At 48.9% G+C, this 8,793-nt stretch overlaps 1 protein-coding gene across 1 annotated transcript in view; it reads left to right on the forward strand.

Moving 5' to 3' along the window:
- Nucleotides 1–8,793, forward strand: part of LOC119439895 (very long-chain specific acyl-CoA dehydrogenase, mitochondrial) — a 444,311-nt gene that overhangs the window by 177,020 nt on the left and 258,498 nt on the right. The gene's annotated exons all lie outside the window — the stretch shown is intronic.

The raw sequence follows: 8,793 nt of genomic DNA on the forward strand, positions 1-8,793 counted from the left end.
GGGCCTCAAATAGCTATGCAGTCTTCATTTTATAATTGTATATATTTTTCCTTTCGTATTTCCTACTGAAGTGTCTGCGAAATCTTCATGGCATTTTTTCTTCCCTCCTTTCGATCCAATTTGCCGTCTTCTTTTCTTGCATTTTCTTTGTGAAGATTCCTGGTTGTGTATTTACACGTTCAGTTACCTTGTAGATAGTTGCAAATTCTCCTGATCTGTTTCTCAATTGTGTGTCCACCCTTTTGAGATTCAGATATTTGTGCGCTTTAGCCGCCCATTTATTTTTACCGTTGTTTCCGATTCATTACTTGAAACTATTTTTGCTCTGCGCTTATCTAAGATCAAAAGACGCCCAACCATATCACCATCCAATGACTCATTTATGGTTTAACAGAGGGCCCTCAACGCCCATCGGCTTCACTGAGCTTTGGGTCACGTTGTTCGCACCACTTGAAATTTATTCTAGCCCCTAATCGCTATATGCTCTAATATAGCCGCATTCCGCTTCCTCTTGCTCGAGATCATAGCAGGTATTTCCTTCGCTCCTGTATACATCCAGGTATTGCTTCGTTTGAGATGTTTGGACATTTGCACTGCTTGTTACAGATCAAATATTCAAACACAAGGCCCTCTGATGGCACGAGACTCTATTAGTGTGATACCGCATGGCAGAAGTAGCGTGCTACAACGCAACTGTCGCGGGCGCGACATAGTTGGCCAGTAAGGTTTCATGCGAGCTATTGAGCAATTGTGTAGCATTGTTGCCCAGAGTGGACAATTGCAGGGCATTGAGAAACTCAGCTGTAGTGCACTCGGCGTCAGACTGAATACGGGAACTAATCTCAGGCAGGGTGGAGTCCTCCATCGCTTAAGCATTCAGCGTATGTTCATGATCATTGGCCCATAACTATACTTTATTTTAGCCTGTAAAGACCTATAAATGCGATTGCTGTAAAAATAACTGACTTGTTATTCCGGCCCTGCGAATGTGGTAGTCCAGCGAAGCTGTTGAAAACCATCACTAAAGCTATTCAGAGGGTATGCAATGCTTTATTGCTCAATTCCTCCTCCGGTGCATTATTCAGTCATGAAAAAATGTTAAAGTGCCCACTTCCCCTGTGCTGGAATTCCCTCGCAATACGACCAACGGCAGCACGCCACTGCTGGTCGTATTGTCATTTCTTTTCCCTTTGCCGGGTCTTCGTATTCACGCCGTTCCTCAGGATTCGTAACTAAGCGTGTCCTACCCATAACGGTGCTGCAACAATGAAATCAGTTGCTGGGGTGGTTCTGTATATATGAAAGGCTAGTGACGTCACTCCGCACGTGCCATCGCTACCATCGCCGCGGAAACAGTAATATTTACCGGGAAATGTGTGCGAGGAGGCTACGTGCTTCGCATTGTTAGAAGGAGCGCCTTATCAACAACGATGTGGTTTGGATGTTTCTTTTGTGGTTGTTCTTTATTGAAAAGAATGATGTGCTGTATGTTGTATGCGTGATACCAAACAACGTATGCATGTTTCGCTTCCATCGCTGAAGGTTCTTTTTTTTTTCGTAAGGACCACGCAGCGAAACATCCTGATCAACTAGAGGCTAACAGCTTGGCTGTAAATCATACAGGAAAATATTTTTGCAGCACTGACAAAAGCGGGTAGCTTATAGAAATATGAATAACGCAATTATTGCCCTGTCAAACTCTTGAACCACCGCTTCGGCATCTTGCAGTTTGTTTTTCTGCTGTATATGTGAGCTGTATGGGCTTTGTGTATATTTTTTGTGTGCATTTCCTATTTCATAGAGTTTCTTATTGCTTTAACAATTGTCACCTGTTTTTTTTGGTCATTTTGTCTGCTGGATTTTTTATGGCTGTCAAATGCACTTGATGCGGCTCTTGTGCATTAACTCCAAATGTGTTGGAACGCAAATTTTCTGTTCATAGTTCAAGATGACAAAGTTAGATGTAGTTGAGGCCGTAATCATTTTACAGCACTCTTTTTTTCGTTGGAATAACTTTATTCTGAATTTGTTAACTGCGTTACTACATTACCTGCCTTTCTTTGTTTTATATAGATTAGCAGCGCAGAGTAAGCTAACGTTTTGACGTTGATATCGCACAAAATACAGGTAAAATATGAAACTTGGCTTTCACGCTCAAGTACTTTTGCTAACCTTACATCCTGCAATAAATTTCGGCAGACTGTTCTTCTTGGACCTTATAGCACCTTATAGTACTTTTAGTAACTTGTAGTATCTAGTAAACAGAGTTTCTAGCGACAAAGTGCACATAATTATGGACCTACATGGTCTTGAAATAAATGCGTCTTAAGATAGTTTTTATCTCATTTGAAGGTGAGAAAAGGGATGTTATTGCAATATTGCAAATTATGCTCGCGTTCCCATTTGAGCCAGAAAGGAAATCGGGAACGTATGTTCAAAATTTGCAAGTTTTATGTGTATCACCAAGGTCATAATCGGACGAAATATCAGCAGGTGTTCAATGGAGAAAACCAAAACTATGGACGTAAGAACGCCTACAAATTCAATATTTGCAGGTCGGGTTGTATTTCTCAGGTGAAAAAGGGGCGCTTTTAAATTCAGAAAATAATGCACGCGAGTAAACATTGGGCCCAAACAGGTATGACTGAAACGAACCAGTAGAATTCTGTCCATAAAAACACCACAGAAGTTGCAGTTACCCCTAGGCTTTTTGGTTGTAGAGACTGTGTTGGTTATCAGCTGCTGTATTACCTGCCTCGTATAAAGCGGTGTCATTTGCGCTTACGGGTTCCACCTTCTGTGGTGGATGAAGCCACTGCATGACCATTCTCTGTTTGAAAACCTACTTTCAAGATATGACTAAAGGAACGTTGTCAACACGTGTCTCCGAATGTGCATTTTCTTGTTAAAAAGCACCAGCACGATTTACTTAAAGTGAAGGAGTGAAAAGAGCAGGGACGACGATGGGAGGAGGGGGGGGGGGGGGGGGGCTGGTAGCATTTTAGTATTTATTGCAGCATTGGTAAAGGTGCAGCTATTGCGATGGTGTATTCTTTAAGATTCTTGGTGTGCGAATGTAACAAAGTATGTTGGTTCCGTGAGGCGGAATTGTATGCTTTTGAGTGGCAGCCCCAATATGGGCATTGCGGCGGCACAATGAGCACTTGATTTTTAATAACTGATGCAATACATCGTTTTATACGAACAATACATTGGAAGACTGCTTTGTGGTGAAGTGATGCCCCTAACTCGAGGGACATCCACGTGTAACTTTTATTCAGAAGAAAAAAAGCGGTGAGATAGAAACGGTCGTGCCTGCTAGACTTCATGGATTCGTATTGTTTTTATGTTTGTAATCTAGGATGCCTGAATTTTTAGTTATTCTCCAGTTCAAGTCAAGTCTGTGTAGGTTTTTATGATTTTTCGTTTGAAAGTTACCGAAAGCGTGGTGTGCGACAGGCGTTATTAACTACAATACTTACGTAAGACCTTATAGAAAAAGTATTTTTTATCAGGGTACATCATTGAAGCATGTAGTACATGCACTTTACAGAGGCATTAGATTAGGCAGCATTTCTTAGCTGTGTAAACCTGTGTGCACACGCTATAATCAAGAGTTTTATCGTAGCGCGTCTGGTGAAGGAGCAACATCGAACGCGGAAAGACAGGAACTTGACATTTCGATGCCCGAAACGTGAAATTTTCGTCTTTTTATTATACTTTTTACATTCTTGGCGAGTGTTTGTTTTAGTTCACCATGTAAATGCTCTATCAGAATATGGTAATTGAATTTATTGAACATCGTTTTACAGGAGTGGGAATGGCTATTATCACCGATGCCGCACTGGTGAACACGTCGGCGCTGATATTCTCAAGAGGTGAGCAACATCCAATTCTGCCTTAAATCAGTGATTTGTAAGCTATCTCCTCATGAGCTTTGCAGAGCCTCGTGATGAGTGGGTACATATTATTGAACAAACATAAAAACAAGTGAGTATAAACAAGAGACGTCGAGGGGAGGGGCGCATTGCATACTTAGCTTTATTCACGAAAGACCTCCACAACAAGATGTATCAGGCCATGACGTTGTAATAATGATGCAATCTTGTGAATAAAACTGTGTTAAAAGCAAAGATGGTACCTCATAAATATTTCTCGGTTGACTTATGGTAAACGTTTTGGCAATCTTACTTATGTGTTATGTTTGCCAAGTGTAATAAAACTAAGAGCACTGAACGAGGGAGTTCAACCGTTGTTCTTACGATGAAAATGCCAATTCTAGCATGTGCCTAATGGGACCAAGTTTCTGCACTCACGTACTTTGACGTCATTACTACGTCACTTTTTTTTAACATAAAACCGTTGATGCTTCCTTCCTATGGGTGCTAGTTGGTGTTTCACTTTATTCTGTGCTTTATTTACTACTTTAAAACAGTCAAGGTAGATAAACGAATGACAGTCACTTGTACACTGCACACTCATACACACGCACGCACACACAGACACACACACACGTACAACGTCCGTTTCTCGGGGCTTCCTTCAAAGACAGCGGGAATCCGCTCCCATTCTCCGCTCGGAAGTGGCGAAGAATCGAAGACCGGTCTGCAGAGGCTGGGGTTCTCCGACAATGTGGCTCGGCGTATCTTTTTTTTTTTTCGAACTCTTTTCACAGCGGAGCCGTTTGAGCTGGCCGTTATTCTGCTAGTTGTCCACAAAAACTGTGCACCGATTCTGGCGGTAGTGCAGAAAGGGTCCAAGCGCAATGGCACATACCCCTGTGAACTAGCCAAGCTGAGCCTGGATAAGTCTAGCTAAGCATGGTTGGGTCTACTTCAGCTAAGTCAGTCATCAATAGCCAATCGGTAGTCAATCAACAGCTAATCGATAATTGATCAATAATCAATAAATTCCGGAAAATGCTGGGGATGACTTGGTAGTGCTTAGCCTAACCCAAAATCCAGGACTAGCTAGGTGCCCATCAGCTCCGCTATCTCTTTTGTACTGCGCCTCCAGTGCAAGCTCCACTGGTTTTCTTATGTAAGTTATTAATTATTTTTTTCCTCTCTTCTCATTGTTTATTTATTTTTGAAATCCTGTAGGCTTTACAAAGTTCAACAGCAGAGGCCGAAGAAACAGGAAGTTACACTTTTTTTTCCCGCGCAGCGGTTGTCCACGATATTTCTTTTATTTCACCGGGAACCTCTCGAACAGCAGTGGAACAGTGGTCAATAGTATCTTTCTTTCTCTTTGCGATGATTAACAGATGCGCCCGAGAACGAACAGGAAAGATTCCACAAAGCAGAGTAAACCAGCTTGACATTACTACTTGCGTCCTATTTCTTTTTATTGCGATAGCAATTATATGGACACTCAAAAGCAGATTTCTGCCGTCGGCGTCGCCGTCGCCGTCGCCGTGAGGTTCCGTATGACGTCAATGGAGATGAAATCGTCGCCACGCGATGATAAGTGGTTCTTGAGGGAAAGGGAAAGGTTGACGCTATCTTCTGCAGCCCTTGAGGGAGCACGGCTCAGCGCCAACGGGGAGGGGTAAGTGGGAGCGAAAGAAGGGATAGAGTGGAGTCGCCATGGCTGGGCGAAGCAAAACTGGCAGGCATAGGCGGCACGTATCAGGCCGAGATGGAAGGCCTTGGTGTGCTGCAGAGTCTGCAGGGGTGTTGTGCCAGGCCGGTCAGGCCCGGGGTGGGGTGGGAGGCCGTGAGGCCTTCCCGCTTGTAGAAATGTCCTTAGAGGCGTGCGGAGAGCCCTGACGAGTCAAGGAACTCCACGACGCCTCGAAGTGCAGAAAGGTGGTGTCGGCCGGGGAAGAGGAGATCTTCCTCCTTGCCAGAGGGGAGGCCCAGGCGGCGGAACTCCTGCAGGAGTGGGCCCCGCTGCTGGAGGTACGCCGGGCAGGCCAGCAGGAGATGTTCGATCGTCTCCTGCTCCCCGCAGGAGCTGCAGGCCGGGGACGTCGCTCGTCCCAGTCGGTAGCTGCGTGCTGCCGTCCTGCTGCAGCCGATGCGGAGCCGGAGAAGGAGCGAGGTCTCCCTGCGAGCCAGGCCTCGCTGGGGGAGTGGTCGTGGGGGGCATCCCAGTGCCACCCGTTTGTCTGGGTGGTGGGTCGCCAGGTGTCGCCGCAGCCTCAGTCCAGTGAAGTCGCCCTCCGTCACGGCCCGACTGAGGGGCACAGTGGTGTGGTGGGCGTCCTTCGCCAGGGTGTCGGCTGCCTCGTTGCCCGGGATCCCTACGTGGGCGGGGATCCAGTGCAGGGACACCGGGTGGCCTGCGTCCTGCAGCGCTGTCAGCCGGGTAGACAGCAGTGCGACTCCAAGGCTGGCGCTTTCTGGCCTCTGCAGGCCGAGGAGGGCTGCCTTGGAGTCGCAGAGGATGGCCGCTGGTACCCCAGGAAGCTCCTCGGAGAGTAGGTCGACGGCCAGGTGGAGGCCTGCCACCTCCGCTGCAGTCGAGCTGGCGTGTCTGGGCAGTCGACACTGCCTGCTCTTCTGCAGGGCTGGTGCCGTGCAGGCCGCCGTGGCAGAGCCGGTGTCCGGTACCACCGAACCGTCGACGTACACCAGGAGGTGGTCTCCGAGGGTCTCGTCCAGGAGGCAGGCGGCCGTCTGCTGTAGGGCGCAAGCGGGCGAGCGCCTCTTCGAAATCCCGGGCAGCTCCGTGGCGATGGGGACAGGAGGCCTCTGCGGTGGGGGCAGCTGTACCGCATTCGGCGGTGGGTTGCCAACCACCTCCTCGTAGAGGCGGCACAGCTGACCCATCCTTGAGGAAGGCCGGGACTGGAGGCGACGCAGCAGGCCTCTGCCATCAGGAGCATGGTGGAGGCGGTCGACGTGCCTCAGCCCCTGCTGCAGGAAGAGGAGCGACAGGGGCCATGCTCCAGCCTCCGCAAGGGTAGCGGCAATCTGGGAGCTCCGGGGGACGCCCAGGCAGAGTCGGATGGCCGCCCGGTGCAGCAGCTCCAACTTTTCGAGGCGGCGTGGCGGCAGCGCCACCAGCGGGAGGGCGTACCGCAGGCGTGATGTGGCCGCCGCCTCGTAGAGCCGCAGGGCCCACTTCACCGAGCAGCCCTCTCCATGAGCAAGGAGCTGCGACACGGCCTTGCGGACCCTGATGGTCTGGGTCTGCATGGCCCCGACTGCCGGTCGCCAGGTTAGCCGGTGGTCGATGCGCAGCCCAAGGTACGACACAGTCGTACTCCATGGGATGCGCATGCCTTCCAGCTGCAGCCGGGGAGCTGAGCGCCGTGCCGCTGCTCTCGGGTGGACGAGGAGGGCCACCGTCTTCCCCGTCGAAACCGAGAGTCCGATGCTTCCCAGGTAGGCGGCCGTGGTGTCCAGGGCTCTCTGGAGGGCCAGGCACACGTGGCGGCTTGACTGCGGCGGTCCCCGCACCCACAGGGCGATGTCATCCGCGTAGATGGAGCACTCCACCTTGTAGTGAGGGTCGGTCGGCAGTGCAGCAGGCAACCGGGCCAGGGCGAGGTTGAAGAGAAACGGGCTCACCACTGACCCTTGTGGTACGCCTGCTGCGACCGGACGGGGAGTGCTCCTGGCATGGCCCACGCGGACCCTGAGGGTGCGGTCGTTCAGGAACGATGACAGGAACCGCCGCCACGCGCCGCCGAACGCTGTATGTGCGAGTGAAAGAGCGCGAGGGACGCGCGCTTTCACGGGGAGTGAACGCACGGTGGAGAACAAACGCGCGTTCTGCGCTGTGCTCCCTTAAGGGCTGCAGAAGTAGGCGTCTCTTTCCTCCTCTACAATCACCATATATGTAGAGTAAACGTACCTTCTTCCGACGCGCGAAAGGCTGTGGGGGAGGGGGGGGAGGGGCAGGGAAGGGAGGCGACGTTTTGCTGCGGCACCAAGTGCCTATTTATATCAGAGGCTCCGGCAACAGTCACCAACGCCGCACGCATTTTGAGCGAACGCGGGCAAAACGCCGGCGGCGTCGACAACAGTTCTGCGTGTTGCCGGTGCTGCTGCATGTCCAAGTTTATACAGCTGATAAAGCTGCTATCATTACTCCGTATAGCTCTCTTCAAATTTGCTATCGCAATTCATGCTTCGCCTTTAAGGTGAAACTGCGACAACTTTTTTCAAATTTTGGCATCCCACATTTGCCATTATGTATACCTCGGTTAGCAGCGTTTGCTCTAGCTTCATTCCTATATTGACAAACAAAAATTAATTGTTGGGTTTAACTTCCCAAAACACAACAGTGCCTACAACGTGGGACTCTGATGTGTACCTAAATCAGTGCGCACGGGCGTTTTTGCATTTCACGCACGTCTAAAGGCTGCTTCTTTCAAGCTCGGAAAAACAATTTTATGTGGCATGTAATAAGCAGGATGAGACCAGTTTTGAGACAAGCGTTCTCAAGAGTTCTGAGGAAATGCATAGGTGTTCTCGTAATTATCGAGCTTGAATGCACAAGAACGCGCTTGTCACAAAAGTAAATTGCACTACAGCTAGTGTACTTCAAACGCAAGTTTGACAGTCCGTAACTCAAATCTGGCGCTCGTTTGAAACTCGTTCCAAGCGAATGTGCCTTGTGAAACCACTGCTTTTTGTTTAGTGAAGTTTTGTTATTAGTCAGTTTCCAGTGTAATTACACAGGAAATTGACTGCGGTCCACCGCTTTAGGTAATTTAGTGTAATAAGAAGATTTGTGCTATAAGCCTCAGGCGTTTTTTTTACATTTATGTTAACGCTAAAATAAAACTCCGCGTATATAACAGAAGCATAAACGCACACCTAATATTGATACCTGTAG

Source organism: Dermacentor silvarum, chromosome 2 (assembly GCF_013339745.2).
Source record: "Dermacentor silvarum isolate Dsil-2018 chromosome 2, BIME_Dsil_1.4, whole genome shotgun sequence".
NCBI classification, from domain to species: domain Eukaryota; kingdom Metazoa; phylum Arthropoda; class Arachnida; order Ixodida; family Ixodidae; genus Dermacentor; species Dermacentor silvarum.